Below are 17,542 nucleotides of genomic sequence, written 5' to 3'. Positions count from 1 at the left end.
GGGCACCTGAGCTACTGAGCAGCCAGAAAAAAACTTTCTCCTTATCCTTGGCGTCTGCCATCAGTTTAAGTACTGATTTAGGAATCTTTACGGCAAAGAAGAGGCTCTTCATCCCCGGCCCCATCCCCACCGCGCCCACCCAGCCCACATACACCCTCGGAGCCTGCTTTCCGCAGACTCCCCTATGTCCTGTCCTTGACTCCAGTTAACCTGGAGATGCTAGTTCTGGGAACTCCTAGAGGCTCTGTTGCCTCCTCCGCCTGCTCTGCGTTCCCCGCGTGAGCGCTGGATTATTCCAGTCTTTGAGCATGGCAGATTTCCACTGGATGACATCATGGGAGCCCAGTGAATGCCGGCTCAGAGAGGGGGACGGAGAAGGGGAGGGGGAGCAGAGGAGGGGAGAGGACTGGGGAGCGGAGCCAGAGCCGGGCTGCCTGCCACCCGGCTGCTTGTCGCTAGCTGTGGAGGAGCGCTCCACCCGCAACTGACAAAGGATGGGAGAATGCCCGCGCCCCGGGATGCCGGCCGCACGCAGCCTGGCGGCCGCCTGAGCTACTTCACCCTCCGCCGGTAAGTGACTGCAAACATCATTCAATCAGCCTCACTGGGAGCCACCTCTCTCCGGCTGGTAGTCCTGGGCGGCTTGCCCCTGATCCCGAGGAGGCTTGGCACAGCATCAGCCCTGGAGGGCAGGCAGCAGGTGCCTTTGCCTGGTGGGTCCACTGGGGAGCGTGGCTGGGGTTCGCGGCGGGTGCTGCCACCCAACCTGCGGGCGGCGGGCTCTCCCAGTAGGCGCCTCTCTGGTGAGAGGAGGCGGCTCCAGCCCGCAGCCTGGGGTAGTTGCTACTATTGGCCCCCAGCGCCTGCTCTGCGCGCGCGCCGTTTCTGGCGGATCCCCAGTGCGCTGCGCGCTGTTTACACCGGCGTGGTACTAGTCACCCAGCCGCACCCCTCGGAAAGCGCGGAGTCGATGACAGCCACTTCACAGGCTCACGCGCTCCTAGTGTGGGCTTGAAGGGGACGGGGACCGATTACCAAAGGAGAGCGCTGAGTACGGAAGACACAGGGCAGCCTTTGTCTTGGGTTTAGCGCTGATGCGCTCAACCCTGAGTCGGGTTCACTGCAACTGTTGTGTCCGATTTCGGTTCCCTGCAACCGCCCTCCTGGGCGAGAGATGTCATTGTGTTCCTGCGGCCAACGGGACTGAGAGCTGGGACTTAAGACGCCAGGAGGGTCCTGCGCTCACGGGTGAGTGTCGCAGTTATCCAGGTGCTGAGGGAGTTTCTGGAGCTCCAGGAAGTGGAGTGACCAGTCGAGGCAGAGAGACGCCCAAGTTTTATCCCCAAGTGGTGTGAGGGAAATGGCAAAGTTAAGGGAGACTCACTCTCGCTCTTTTCTCTGGTTTCTGAAGCGCTGATTTTGGAGATTTGTGACAGGTGGATGGAATCAGAGGCATGGCCAATATGTAGTTAGAGAGCCTCACGTTTTCCTGGCAATTCTTTTTGTTATTCAGTAGTTCCAGAAAAGATTTGCTTGCTAAACATTTTTGAGATCAAAATGTTTTCTATTATAGAGCTCTGTGAGTTTAACGAAAAAAGATTCTGAACCTGCTCAGGTACCTTAGTTTAGAGTTGTCTCGCCTATAAGTGCTATATAGCCAACATGCCAACATCCAACCCCCTGGCTTTTTGCTTGGCGGACACAGGTTTTATTGATGAATTCCTTGTTTAGGAGGTTCAATTTTCAGATCACAAGGAAGCGGTGATACCTATCAGAACATCTGTTTCTAATGTCAGTGTGTTTACAAAAGGAATATCTCGTGAAAAAGATGGAAAGAAGTGAAAGTTTGCTACTTTGGGGGTTCAGTGACTTTTTCTGTTTTCATCCACTACAATCGAAAATATTTAAACTTTAAATAGTCATTTTGTATGTATGAATTAAATGTATATTAAATGTAAATAATCCTTGAACATTAAGGAGATTCTTGGGATACCAGTTTGGTATTTCAGCATCTAACATAATGCTATGGTATAAGAAAGCAACAATCACAACAATAATTCAAAGGGTTATTTTATTTTTCTTGAAACAGGCTAATTTTTCTTCAGATGATCTTTTTTTTTTCTTTAAAGATAGATGATTCTAATGAAGCTTTTCTGAAACAGGATTAAAATAATTTTTCTCAGTGATTGCTCTTTTGATAAAGTTTGAGTCTTTTCAGAACAGATTTGATAGAAAATTATTGGAATAATCAATGTGGTGGAAGTAAAAAAGAAACTGGGTGAGATAATACAGGGAGGCTTTACTAAATATGAATGGTGGGACTATCAGAAGATGCTGTGTCAGTTTTGATTTTGGAAAAGCTCATTGTAGCTTTTACATGCGTATCTCTACTGGGAAGTGCATAATTATATGTCTGATTATGTGACGCTATGTTGAGAGACCAATGTTATGAGCAAAGAGCTTGTTTTAATCCAGGACCTTTGGGGTTGTCAGCAACGTTTTCTTCTGTGATACAGATTTTTTTATTTCATTGTTTCTTGACTAATTGTCACAATAGGCACCACCTGTTTTATCTGAAGTCGTCTTTCTAACTTTGTTGTACTATGTTTTTATGATAATGGGGTTTTACTTTAAAGTTCTTAGAGAACCTGTTGCTCATGTTGGCTACTTTCCTCAAGTATTGTAATAGCAAAAACTCTTTTTGAAATAGATTTATGAACGTACGAGCTTCTGACATGCTTACATGATGGGGTGTACACTAAATAAAAATCTACATTTACATACAATATGTGTATAACTCTGATCAGATAATCAGCTAGCAATGATCAACAGGAGGTACTCTGGTGTTTGGCTCATGGTTTTTGGCATATGATATTACCTTTAGCGATAAGATGTTTTACCTCCTTAACATGGTAAATAAAAATGTATATTGAGAAGAACATATTACATTTTATGTATGAAATCTTTAATTTTATTTCAAAAATATTTTATCCAAGAAGGTCAAAAGTACATAGATTCTTCACATTCCACTAGAATACTGAGAAAAGTTCTCAGAAAGTATAAGCATATTATAAATAGATATAATTTGACTTATTTGATAGCTAGTACAATATTATTTTTAAAACCACATTGAGTAAAATAGTGTCCTTGAACTAGAGAGTATTCTAATAATGTTCTTTAATGTATTTCACAAATACTTTGCCTATTTTGTTGCACAAGGGCTCTTAACTGGGCAAGGTGAGAAAAAGGAGGAAGTTGCATTATAGGGCAAAAATAAAGCCATAGCATAAAGCCCAGGGCAGGCAATAGTGATGTTCCAAGGTCACCGAAAAACATGATGTCAGGACACTGGGAAGTATCCATGGAAAGATCTTGTATGAAGAATGAGTTTATGCTATTTGACGACCTCTTGCTTTCATTGTTCCAGTTGTGTGATTTAACAGATGCTTTAGGACCTCTATGATAGAGCGAAACTTCCTTTACCCACCTTGAGGCAAAATTGTGTCTTAAACTCAATGAAGAGGTTGTCTTCTGGGCTTTTTCATGGTGTAATTCAAATTCTAGCTTAAGGATGTTTTATGGATCACAAAACATTGTAGCTTTCACTTTCCTGTAGGCCTTTGATAGGGAAATTGGTTAGTAAAACCTTGGCTGAAAGGTTTTTGCATCCTAACTTTTCCTGGAAATACAACAGTGAAAGTCAACGGTTCTGTTGTTGCTGAAAATATTTAGGAGTGTGATGATCTAATATTTAGAGGGTTAAAATAATGCTGTTAATGTAGCTTTAAAAATAAAATAAAAAAATTTGAGACAAATTCTCTGAAGCCACGATTATTCCTTTGCTATATATTGGGTTCATTTTGCAATTTATGACTCCCCTATGATACTATTAATTCATTTCTACCTCCTAGTGTTTCAGTGATGAACAGTGGTAGGAAATATGTGTTCTACTTTTGACTTTGTCATGTACTTGAGGACAAGGGTTGGAGTCTGTAAACATTAGTTTCATTTTACATAAAATAAAGATGATAATATCTGCCTTGCCTTTCTCATGGGGGACAGTACATAGCAAATGAACTAGTGTACAAAAATGATTTGGAAAATTCAGGAGGAACTGTCTGACAAATATTATATATTAGTGAACTTAATCACTTTAAAATTTCTAATTAGTTTCAGTTAAAGAAGTAAATTGATAGAGGTGAACCTAATGTGTGAATTCTATTTTATTAGGTTGGTGCAAAAGTAATTGTGGTTTTAGAATATCTGGTATGTTAAATTTGTGGCATTCTTGTCAATGCACTTATTATAATTTATTCATAAAAATTATGAAGTAAGTGGTTATGTATTTTTATTGCAAGTGTGCTGGCAACAAATTCACTCAGTTTTTGTATCTCTGAAAATATTTTTAAATAGATGTATTTTTTAAAGCTAAGTATAGCATTTTTGTTTGGCAGTTTTTTTTTTTCAACATGTTGTTATTTTTATTTATTTATTTTTGAGACAGAGCCTCACTCTGTCACCCAGGCTGGAGTGCAGTGGCACAATCACTGCTTACTGAAACCTCTGCCTCACAGGCTCAAGTGGTTCTCGTCCCTCAGCCTCCTGACTAGCACCATGCCTGGCTAATTTTTGTATTTTTAGCATAGATGGGGTTTCACCATCTATGCTAAAACTCCTGGACTCAAGCAATCTGCCTGCCTCAGCCTCCCAAAGTGCTGAGATTACAGGCATAAGCCACTGTGCCCGGCCAACATTTGTTATTCTTTTGATTTCTCACTTCCATCAAACCTGTCAGTCATATTGTTGCTATGAGGGTAAATGTGTCTTTGTCTCTGGGTGATTTTACGATTTTTCATTTGCCATTATTTTCTTCAGTTTTCTATATATTGCTAGGTATAAGTTTTTTGGATTTATCCTCCAAGTTTGCAGAGCTTCTTGAATTTGTGGATTGTTATCTTTCATCAGGTGAAATTCATTGGTGAATTCTTGACTATTATCTTCTCATAGATAGCTCTACTTCATTGTGTCTGTTTTCTTTTCCTGAGATCTGAGTTACATGTTTAATAGATGGTTTCACTGTACCCAACATGCTCCCTGTACTTGTTTTACTATTTTCTACTTCTTTTTCTCTCTGTGCTTGAGTATTCTTTTGACCTTCTCTTCAGTTTACTAACCTTCTTCTACACCACGGCTGTTATACTGCTCATCCACAGGTTATTACTGTAATTATTGTATTTTTTTAAATTTCCAAGTGTACATTTGATTTTTTCTATAGATTCCAATTTATCTGTTTTCTCCACCTTTTCTTCTATGACTTGGGGCATATTAATCAAACTTATTCTAAGGTTTTAGTCTGCTCATGTCAGCTGTATTGCCATGAGCCTCTTTTCAGCATATCTTTACTCTTAATTTTAGTTATTGTATATAAAAATTATAAAGACTCAGCCAGGTGCAGTGGCTCATGCCTGTAATCCCAGCACTTTTGGAGGCCTAGGCAGGTGGATCACCTGAGGTCAGGAGTTCGAGACCAGCCTGGCCGACATGGTGAAACCCCATCTCTACTAAAAATACAAAAAATTAGCCAGGCATGGTGGCAGGTGCCTGTAATCCCAGCTACTTGGGAGGCTGAGGCAGGAGAATCACTAGAACCTGGGAGGCAGAGGTTGCAGCAAGCCAAGATTGTGCCATTGCACTCCAGCCGGGGTGACAGAGTGAGACTCTGCCTCAAAAAACAAAAAACAAACTTATAAAGGCTCCAGATGATCTATACATCTCCAAAGAAGTGTCAACATTTCCTCTGCTAGACAGATATGGTGGGATGGTAGCCCATAGTTGTAATCCACCCAGTGACTGAGCTGACTCAGGAGTTGTTAGACTTCTGGGCTCCCAGATGCCAAGGCGTAGCCACCGCACCCAGCCCAGATGTCTTGAACTTCTACTGGTGCATTCACAGGCCCTCAACACAAGCCAGGACAAGACTCCTGAGAATCCGCTTTTCTTTCCAGAAGCTTCCTTCTCAGTGTCTTAGCCTCCACTCATATGTGTAACTTCAGGCTTTAGCAAATCTCATGTAGGTAAAATCAAGTATGTGTCAAGCTGAGTGCTACACCTTTTACTTCTCACTGAGCTCTTGGCCCCTCATATCTAATTTTGTCTCTCCAGCCCCTCAAGACCGCCAAAATCTCTGCTAGATTCTTTGTCTCACATCAGTGGTCCTCTGCTCAGGCAAAGCCCATATTCTTAGTCTCTCACTGTCTTTCCAGATTGGCAATTGCTCCCACTCTTCATCCCGGGGAAAAAACATATTCTGAAAAGTCACATTACCTCTTTGGTACTTCTTCCATCTGTAATCTTGAAGCTTCTAGTCTTGACCTCTTCTGAAACTCTCCACCAGGTTTTATCACAATACTGTCCTTATATCTGGCTTTTCTAGTTATTGTTGACCAAAACCATCAGCTGAAATGTGTCATTATTTTTAACTGATAATAAACATAGATGTACAGTGATCAAAGATCATTTCTTGATGGTAAAACTGGAGTTAGTAGTCCCATCCCACAGCCTCCTACGCAATACAGCTAACTCCAAATGTATTTTTAGAAGTGGTATAAAATGAAGGCAGGTTCTATTAAACAGCCATTAATATACTATGTGCCATTTTATATTGAGACAGTTTGTCTGTTTTTTAAATTTTGAGGTAAATCTTTGTGACAGTGAAGACGAGTAATTCAAAGAGCCAATAGATTAAAGTTATTGGTAACTAAACATAATAAATTGGTAAAACTTTTGTTTCTTTTAGGACTAATACACACCCAAAAATACAGACACAGACACATGTGTGTATGTGTGTGTGTGTGTGTGCATAAAAAGTAAGGCTCCTTTTTGAACACAAGAACTCCATGGTTAACGAATCATTCTAACTTACAAATAAGCGCTACATTTATGGAGTGAAAAATGTGTGAAGTCTGGAGTCTCCCTCTTCTTAGAAACAACTGTCCTATTTTTCCAACTGTTGCTCTGAAAAGCAACTGATACAGACTGATTTCTTGTGAAATACATACAATAGTGTTAACAAGCTAGTACTATGTTGATCTCTTTTCTTATTGGTATATGGATAAAACTCAGAACGTATTTCTAGACCAATTCACGGAAATATAGTTAATTCAGGTTATACCTGAAGTAGATTGTTAGAGATATATGATTTAAATTAACTGTGCTTTTATGGATTGACCTAGAATTTTTGTTAAGTCTGCCTAGTGACGGATGGATACTAATGTTGAACTATTACATGTAATGTTATTTTTGAGTGAATTGTATGTTCCAGGTAACATATTCCAGATAACATATTGCAGAAATCACTAACTATTTGGGACACAATGATTGGAAGTCGGAGAATGCCTGGAATAGATTCTTGCGCCTGCCTTCAAGTCAGTGTCCTGAGGCACATCAGGAGATAAATGGAAGCTTGGTGAGAGTGATAAATTAGGTACTGACACTGAGGCTCATTGGGGCTGACTGTGGTGAGCAATGATCTGATTCTCATGAAGTATATCACATGCTTTTCGGACCCTGCCTGATGTCCTGTCAATCTCACATCTGTTTCTGGCTCTGGCTCGGGCAATCATTGTAGGCAGCCTTTGACTCAGTTGTGCTATTTCCCATCTCAAGCTTGCGCTGAGTATCTTTCACTTTCTTTTCTGTGACTTTACTAGCATGTCTTGTTTTTCCCCCTGCTTCTGACCGTGGTCCATGCAGCCTGGAAGTGAGGAGGAGCTAACACCACCATGGAGCCTTGCAGTCAGTGGGAATGGGTGGATAGTTCCGAGACGCACTCTGTAGCTCCTCATAAGGTCCAGCTGAGAAGGAGCCTCAACCGGTCATGGAAGTGACCCAACTGCATGCACCTGTATTAGCCTTTACTCTCTCCCTTGTTCACTTTACCCAGTGCCTCACTCCTACTCTCTGGGATCACCTTGTATTATTTGCACGTAATTTTTTAGTTCAGACTCTGCTTTTGAAGAGAGCCTGGCCTAAGATTTATGACTTTCCTTCTCTAGAGAAAAATGAATAAGAGAAAGAAAAGCAGGACTAAATCATAAGCTACATCCATTACAATGAGAGAAAAATAATAAGAAAGAAGATAAAACATGTATTTTCAGAGGTACTTTCTTTACAAATCTGTCATCTTTCAGATCACCAAGTGAGACCATTTAAATAATTTTTCTAGTAACTATGAGGTCATCTGTTGACATAATGATTAATTTGCATCTCTTCCTTCTTTTTTACTATCCTGTAATATGTATTTATTGGCAGTCTACTCTATGCTCAACACTCAGCTAGGTCCTGGTAATGTAATGATGAGTGAAAGATGTGGCATGATTCCTGCCTCTTTAGAGCTTTTTATTTCTGTGAAATTAATTGAATAATCACACAAGCCAGTGCACATACGCAAAAGTGAGTATAATGAAGGCCAGATGCACAGTAACGGGGAAGCCTATTAGAGGGGAGTTTGACTCAGCCAGGGAGGTCTGGGGAAGCCTCCTTGAGGAGGTGACATTTTAGCTGACATCTGAAAGAAGGGTTAATGAGGTGGAGAAAAAAGATAAAAATTTTCTAACAGAGGGTGAAATGAAGTGTGCTCAAGGTCCTACTGTTGGGGGAAGCTTGAAAGACTCACAGTCAGAGGGAGTGTGATGTAGGCTGAAGAGAGGTACCAAACATAAGGGACTGTCACAAAATATTTGCCATAGTAAGGAATTAATTGTACGTGTGTGTGCATGTGTATGTGCATGTAGTAGGGGAGCAGTAAAAAGATGCTAACAAATACAGACCATCTATTTGCAAAAAAGAAATGTATGAATCTGGGAAGAATGTTGTGTCGAATATGCAGCCTAGCAAATATTAAGAGTTATGAACATTTGAATCAAAAGTTGTAGGAGTTATCATTTAAAGTTAGAGAATTTCTAAAGAAATAGAGTTGAAAGAAAGGAGAATTAACTATTTATTTATTTATTATTCAATGTATTTGTTCCAGGTCATGGTGATGATACCTTAAGGACTACCTACAAGGCTTTTAAGTTCCATATAACTAAGTAGTTTTTACATAGTTATAAAATTTATATATTTTTGCTAGTTATCTATTAATTTTTAGAGTGGTAGAATTATGGGTAGATATTTTCTTTTAAAATACAACATTTCAATTAAAATTTTACTTGATTTATTTTAATAGTGTAACACACAAAGGTCTATTAGATGTTACTGAAGCATAGCACATAGCCACATTTAATTATTCATTCTGGAATCAGCTTTTGTATTCAGGTTTTAATGAAGTTAAATTGCCTGTATACTCACATGAGTTTGGATTTTGGTTCTGCTAAATTCTCCCAAATTTGAAATTCAATCAATTAGAGACAAATTATTTTCCACTTAGAGCTATATTTCCTTTAATATTTCTTAGCAATTTTGTTTTCATGGAACCCAAAGTCAGGTCCCAGGCACCCTGTGAAATGACCCTTTAATATTTAGCATAATGTATACAATAAGTTCTTGCCAGCTACCTTTCCTTTTTAATAAGATAACTTGGTTTATTTATAGCTTATGTTTAAACTTAATCTTTTATGAAATCTTTTAACCTCATGAGTATGTCTTATTTTAGAAACCTTTACTAAATAAATGGATAAACAAGTATTTATTAAGTAACTACCACATGAAAGAAAGATTCTGTGCCATGAACAATAGCAGAGAATTAAAGAGATGGGGGAATCAATTTGACACATTATTAAGATATTAAGTGACCAGTATAATATAGAAGGAAAAGTCTGATACTTTTTGGTTTGTTCCTTACGACATTCGTGGTAGAGAAGATGAGTCTTAAGAAGTGATAATAGATGCTATTTCTATAGCTTTTGTTATGAGGTAAGCCATAGTTGTCAATTTTCAAAAATTGTTAAAAATGAGGCAGAAGGCTTTAATTTTTTGCAACATACATTACCCAGTAATGTCAAAAATAAAGGAAATGTTTATTTTACAAATAGGAAGTATTTTCAACTGTTAATAGTTGTCATAGGACTATCGTTAGCTTTTTGTCCCACTTTTAAAATTTCCCAAATACTTTAAATAATAATAAGACTGAATTATTATCATAACAATTTAAATTCATAATTATTGGATTAAAAGATGAATATTAAAGCAAAACTTAAAAAAAGTTGACGTCTGTTAAATCTAATTAGTTTTCTTGTGGATTTTAAAAATACTTTTCTGAGTGTATATTTGTAATAAATTATATGTAGAGGAAAAAATGATGTGAAAATAATCCTCTGTTTCATGCTAATTTCTATTCTGTGGCAACACACCTAATGTGAACATTTATTTGAAAAATTTCCCTCAAAACAGTGTAAGAGAGAACATATGCTGATAAATTGTTTTAAAGAAATTGTTGGTTATCAACTATTAGAACTAAATTCTTTTTATAAACAAGAGAACAGTTTCATGGTTCATATAGCCAAATTTTACTTCTGTGTGTTTTCATGGTGGTAAATGAGTAATCTACATTTTTACCTCCCATTTTTTCATGGTGGGAACAGTTCAGTAGATTATGGACTGTGAACTGACAAGCCACTCATTCTCTCTTGGGCTCCTATTCACTTAGCAGTGAGTGGGGTGTAATCACCACATGGCTACTGGGAGATGTATGCCTTTAGAGGCAGAATATTTTTATAGTGGATCTTTCTGGATGCCAGAAAATTATCATAATTTCCTTAGGAAATTTTTTTCTTATATAAAGTGGTTTTTGGGCTGGGCACGGTGACTCACGCCTGTAATCTTAGCACTTTGGGAGGCCAAAGCAGGCAGGCCACTGGAGGTCAGAAGTTCAAGACCAGCCTGGCCAACATGGTGAAACCCCATCTCTACTAAAAATACAAAAATTAGCTGGGCATGGTGGCTCACACCTGTAACCCTAGCTACTGGGGAGGCTGAGGCAGGAGAATCACTTGAACCTGGGAGGTGGAGATTGCAGTGAGCCAAGATTGTGCCATTGTATTCTAGCCTGGGTGAGAGTGAGACTCATCTCAAAAAAAAAAAAAAAAAAAAAAAAACCAAAACAAATAAAGTAGTTTTTCACATTAATTTTTAATGGGAAGATTCAGTTTCTCTGCAGGAAGAATGAGAGATAAATGGTAGTTGGAGAAGCTCAAATTCCAGGCCATATTCAGCTGTGTTGAAATCTCCACTCACTAGTGAGATGACACTGGTCAAATTGCTTAACGTGTTAGAATGTTGGTTTCCTTATCTGCAAAATGCAGATGATAGTATTTTCTCAGTAGCAAGGTTGTTTTGAGGATTAAAGGTAGTAAGAAAATTCCCTAATAAATAGTAAGTATTTAGTAGGGGTCCATACCATCATTAAAGCAAATATACATATTGTTTAAATTCTCAGGCATGGTTTCATTTTTATAAGATATATGCTATACATTTTAAGATTTTAGTTATCTTGCTACTTTTTAGACATTAAGGAAATGCGAAGATTAATTTGCTTGAGAAACTAAAGAAAGGTGGCCACCACTACCACTACTACCAACTGAATAAATAAATAAATGAATTGATTAATGAATAAATAATATTTATGACTGGTATCATTTTGTAGTGAGTGTTTTATTTTTCCTTTTTCTCTTCCTATATTTTTAAAATTTTCAGTACTGAGACCCTATCACTTTAATAATGGTAATATAAAGGAAACTTTATTTCAAAAATAAGTTAATTGTATAATTATTAGTTTATGAAACATGTACAACACAAACATTCAATCTCATATCTGAGGGTGTTTTTACCATATTATAGTAGGATAATAAACACAACACAGGACAAAATAACAAATGTGGATTTTTTTCGATGGTTTATAGCTGTAAAACTGAGGTAAAATATGTTTATTATAAAAAATTAAATATTATAGAAATATTAAGACTGAGAAGTGAATGCTCCCCTTCAATTCTCTCCCAGTTAAAAAATATTGACTTCTTTCCAGAAATGTATCCAAAATATATATTTATGCTAATATATATTAGACTATGACATTTCAATAAATATGTAATATGCTGTGTGTTAACTTGTTAGAATCTCTGTTATCTTTTTCATGTCAATACAGTCCACTTACTGTGCAGTATTACATTTCTGGAGGCAATCAGCAATTCACTTCTAGAAAGAGTTTTTGTATGTAGACCCAAAGAGACATGTATTTATGGCAATGTCATTTGCATTGACTTAAAGATTCTAGGTAATCATTAATCATGATATTTTGATGCAATTGGATACTATACAGAAATTAAAATGAACTAAAATTCACATGTCAACATTGATCATCATTTGAGTGAAATATAATTTCATTTTTTAAATTTATTTTTCTGGAGAAAGGGCCTCCCTCTGTCACCCAGGCTGGAATGCCGTGTCGCCATCACTGGCAGCCTTGACCTCCTGGCTCAAGTGATCCTCCTGGCACAGCCTGCAGGAGGAGGCTTTAAAATATAATTTGAGTGAAAAAAGTTACAAAAGATAATTGTAATGTATAAATGATACGTTACTTTTATAAATATTATAAACAAAAAGTAATTCTCTAAATCAGTTATCGGTACTTAAATAAGAATAAAATTGTGAAAATGTTGTAGTGGGATTAGGAGAGCAGTTTCTGTCTTCAACAAATCTTTACAGATCTATCTTTCCATATTGGTTTTAGCAACTTACATGTCCATCAGCAATGTATAATGTATTATCAAACTTTTTGGTTTTGCATGCATATGTTTAAATGTCTTATTGATTGTTTTCCCTCATTGGTGCTATTGAGCACTTTTTCATGTATATAAGACTTCACTTAAGTCTTCTCTTTTGCAGATTGTCTTAAGTTTTGTTATTTTTTCCTTATTGGTTTGAATATTTAAAATGAATTTTTAAGAATTTTTGTATACTCTTAAGTACTAACTTTTTGTCATTTACATGCACTGAAATATTTGCTTGCATTCTGTCCCTTGTTTTTAAGTTGTGTTACTATGTCTTTTTGTATAGAGATTTTGAAATTTTATTATGCTCAGTTTTATCATTCTTTTCCTTTACAAATTTAGTATTTCTTGTTTAAGTAGTATTTTCTTACTTAGAGATTGTAAAAATATTCACTCAGTTTTCTACTAAAGCTCTAACATGTTTAGCATTATGGTCTTTGGCCCAGTTGGAATTAATTTTTGTAGTTGTTTTGGAAATAGGGATTAACCCATCCCCCCACCACAAAAGGTACAGCCAATTGTTCCAGTTTAGTTTTTCCTACTGATTTGTGAGGCTAACTCAGGCATATCTAGGTGCCATATATTTATATCTGTTCTTGGTTCTCTATTATGTTCCATTGGTTTGTCTAATCCTTTGCTAATTTAATACTTGATTCTTTAATCCTTTTAACATTATACAGCAACTTTATTAAGACGAATTCTCCTCATTCTCATTCTTTAAAATTTTCTTGGCTGTTCTCACAAACTTTGCCATATTAGAGTCTGCTTTTTATATTTATATTTATATTATTTATTTATTTTTGAGATGGAGTCTCACACTGTTGCTCAGGCTAGACGGTGGTGGCAAGATCTCGGCTCAATGCAACCTCCGCCTCCCGGGCTGAGATTCTCCTGTCTCAGCCTCCCAAGTAGCTGGGACTACAGGGGCACGCTATCACGCCCAACTAATTTTTGTATTTTAGTAGAGATCGAGTTTTGCCATGTTGGTGAGGCTGGTCTCCAACTACTGACCTCAGGTGATCTGCCCGCCTGGGCTTCCCAAAGTGCTGGGATTCCAGGCATGAGCCACTGTGCCCAGCCAGAATTTGCTTTTTTAAATTCCATGAAATAGTCTATGTGATAAATATTCCTTGGTTGCTTATTTAGAGCCTTTCTCCATGGAGCTGCAACTCCTGCACTTCTTTGGCTTCTAACTTCTAGTTAGGTGTGGCTAATGTGAGACACTACCAGGAGACTGGTGAGAGAGAATGGTAAGGGAATTAATTCCTCTGGTCCCTCTCTGCCTCATAGCAGGTGTAGAAGTGAATGCATACAACGATGGCCACCGCTCCTCTATTTCAAGGTTCCAGTTCTATTTGGATTTCTATAATACTGTTTCTTCCCTTTCCCCCAGCAGGCCTGAGAGGTTGTGGTGGTTGTAGTAGGGGTGGTAGAGATAACTACTTTCTTCTTTTCACCCTGACCATATTTCTGTCTTAGTCCTTCTGGATGTGATATCTTTCCTCCAGGGCTTCTGACATACACTCTGTTGAGACTGGAAGGCATTAGGTTTATAATTCAATTTGAGACAGCTGTCATTTTTATGATAGAGCTTTCCTGTCCATATATTTGTTACATAACTCCATTTATTTAACTCTTCTTGAATGTGCTGCAATGATGGTATAATTAACGTCTTCTGTGAAGATCTTGCTTAGGTTTTTGCGATTTATTCCCAGGATTATTACGGTTTTTGTTGTAATAATGAATAAGATATTTAAAAAGATACATGTTCTAAATGTTTATTGGTGATGCATATTGATTTTTACATGTTGATTTTTCATCCAGCAACCTTACTAAACTATTTGATTTATTCTCATAGTTTGCTTTTGAGGTTCTATTGTGTAGGCTAGATAGACGTTCGTGTTGTGTGTGTATAATATTTAGAACTTACTTTTTGAAAGATATGCTTTAAATGGGGTAGTTTATTTAATCTTCAAATCAATCTTATGGTAGAGGTACTATTATAGTGCATAAGTACATTATAGAACATTAGTACGTTATAGGTACATTATAGTACATAAGTACATATATAATTACATACATTAGTATGTAAGTACATAGGTACGTATGTATATATGTACTTTTTTTTTGAAGAAGGGTTCCCAGAGGTTCAGTGATTATAACAACTTGATAAAGGCAATACAGCATGCAGTTGGCAGTTATTACTATTTCATATTCTATATAAGAAAATCTAACCACAGAAATATGAACCAATCTGACTAAAACCATAGAGCTAGTAAGTGGCAGGTGCAGGATTGGAACTCATGTGTTCACTTTGATGCTCTTGAAATCATGGTGTCCAATTTTCAAATTGTCTTATCGTCTTTTCAAATCTTTATGCCTATTTTTCAGTCCATAGCACAGTAGTGAGAACTCATATAAAAGTTGTAGTAAAGGGATTAATGTAAACACAGAGAAGAACCACCCAATCCCCCTTCAAGGATTGTTGCCCAGCTAAAGGGAATGCTTTCAGTGGGAAGCGTCTGGCCGTGAGCCTGTCTGGGTCTGACTCAGCTGCCAAGAGCCACCCAGACCCGGGTTAAACCACCCCCCTCATCCCCGGAGCAGCCCACTTACCTGAGAGAGAGAGAGCTGATATAAACGTTCAGTCATAGGACAACTCTGATGGACCCTTGCTCTGGATGGAAGGAGTGAGACTTTGCTGGCCTGCAGCACAGTTCAGCTTCTCCCTCTGTCCAATCAGAACTCCTGTTCTTTCTGAAGTTTCCGTGTCTAATAGACATTTTGTACCATGACTGTTCACAGCACCTGCTTGTAGAGACCCCAACCTGCAGTAAGGTTGAAAGCTGGTATCATAGCGTTTTCCTTGGTTTAAAGTAAACAACTTCTAATATTTCACAATTTAAATAGGTTTCTTTTTCTCCTTACTGTGGAAGTCATATTTATTTTCTTGTGAATGGATGTTCAAGTGTTACAAATATAATTTTTTGGCTTCTAATCTGTTCATATGGTGAATTTCTAATAATACACAGTCCCTGCATATTTAGGATAAATCCTGGTTGGTCATTATGTGCACATATTGCTGAATTTGGTTTGAAATGTATTTTTTAGGATTGTTGTAGCTATATCAAGAAATGAAATCTTGTATTTTTCCTTTTTTGTGTTGTTGTCTAGCTTTGATAATAAGGTTATATTAGCCATAAAAGTGAATTTTTCTATGGAAAATCTTGTATGATTGGAGATACCTTTTTCTTGAATGTTCAGCAAAACTTGCCTATAAAACCTTCTAGTATTAGTGTATTTTAAGTTACTAATTCAAGATAATAATCATTATAAGTGTCTTGATGTTTTCTATTTATTTTTGAATTATATTTTTATTATGTTTTTCTAGAAAATTATTTCCTTTTTCATTTGTTCTTAAATTATTCAATATAATATATCTTTATGATTTTTAAAAAATCTCTACTTCATCTAGAATTATATGATATTATTTTTATTACCAAAGATTATTTTTTCACCTAGGATTTGGCTATTTTTTAAACGTATATAAGAAAAATCAGTTTTCTAAAGAAAACCATTTCTTTGTGTTTTTCTTTTTTCTAGTTCATTCAGTGATATTTTTCTATTTTCTGATTTCTTGGGTTTAATCTTTTATTGTCTTTTTTTAAATCTTTTTTTGTGTTGAATTCTTAGCTCATTAACATTTTTATCTTTTCTGATGTGTACTTCAAGGGGTGTATTTTCACACTATATACTACTTTAGCTATATTGCCAACTTTTGATATACATATAGTGTTTGAATATTGGACTTAAGAGATGATGGAGATACAAAAGATACTAAACAAAAGAAGCAAAATGACTCTAAGAAGGTTAATTTACACTTTCCTGCACTGGACTCATGCAATTTCACAGGTGAATTTATTTAAAACTTTAAAAAAAGATAATTAAATTTCAATTTAAATTGTTTTAGAATACTGAAAAATAAAAATCCTAATTTTTAAGAAATATGCATAATGTAAACAAACGTAGAAAAATAGAAAAAGAAAATAAAAGTAAAAAAGAAGGGAAAAGGAAGAACTTTAAATCTAAGTCATTCCTACCAAGTGAATATTGGTGTCAAAATTCAGGAAAAAAATATCAAGAAAAGGAATATAGAGATATATTAAAACAATAAAGTATAAAAACGAAGTTATTTTTAGGAATAACTTTTTAACTTTAGAAGACCTATTAATATATTTCATCCAATTAACATTTTAAGGGTAAATATTACTAGATATTTTCAATAGATGTTCAAGTGATTTTTGATAATATACAAATACATTTCTGATTTAAACACATTAGTAAAGCAATAGAAGGAATTTTCCTTAGCATGGATAAATACATATTTAACCTGATGCTTAGAGTAACAATTTCAGTATGCTGTCTGTATAAAATTAGGAGTAATAGAAGATTCTCCATGATCACCATTACCATTTAGTATTTTTTCTGGAAGTGCCAGTCACAAGCTAAGAAAATGTAATAAGGAGAAATTTGGACATGAGTAGGCAAGTCTGTCTATATTTGAAATATGACTATACTTGTATGGCAATGGTTTCTGTGAAAAAAATTCCCTCTCTCTGGTGCTTGGGCCCTCTGAATCATGTCACTTTTGTAACAAGATTTTCTCTGTTTGGTAACTAGACTGTCCCTAAAAGAATGGAAGAAACTTAGGCCTTGTGTTAGGAACTAAATGACGCAAATTTGCAGTATTGCAGTGGTTTGAATTAAGGTAAAAATGC

General features: G+C 36.7%; 1 protein-coding gene across 2 annotated transcripts in view; it reads left to right on the top strand.

Annotated features, from left to right (window-relative positions):
• Positions 1–364: 364 nt before the first annotated feature.
• MARCHF1 (membrane associated ring-CH-type finger 1) overlaps positions 365–17,542 on the top strand; it is an 834,037-nt gene continuing 816,859 nt past the window's right edge. Inside the window, exon 1 of one of the 2 annotated variants that reach the window (XM_063705629.1) lies at positions 365–570. The gene's annotated coding sequence lies outside the window, so the exon portion shown is untranslated. Of the gene's footprint in view, positions 571–594; positions 1,249–17,542 lie in introns of those variants that run through there. The other variant, XM_055385742.2, reaches the window with a different exon arrangement.

This window comes from Gorilla gorilla, chromosome 3, assembly GCF_029281585.2.
Source record: "Gorilla gorilla gorilla isolate KB3781 chromosome 3, NHGRI_mGorGor1-v2.1_pri, whole genome shotgun sequence".
In the NCBI taxonomy this organism is placed as follows: Eukaryota; Metazoa; Chordata; class Mammalia; order Primates; family Hominidae; genus Gorilla; species Gorilla gorilla.
This window is presented reverse-complemented; position numbering and strand designations above follow the sequence as displayed.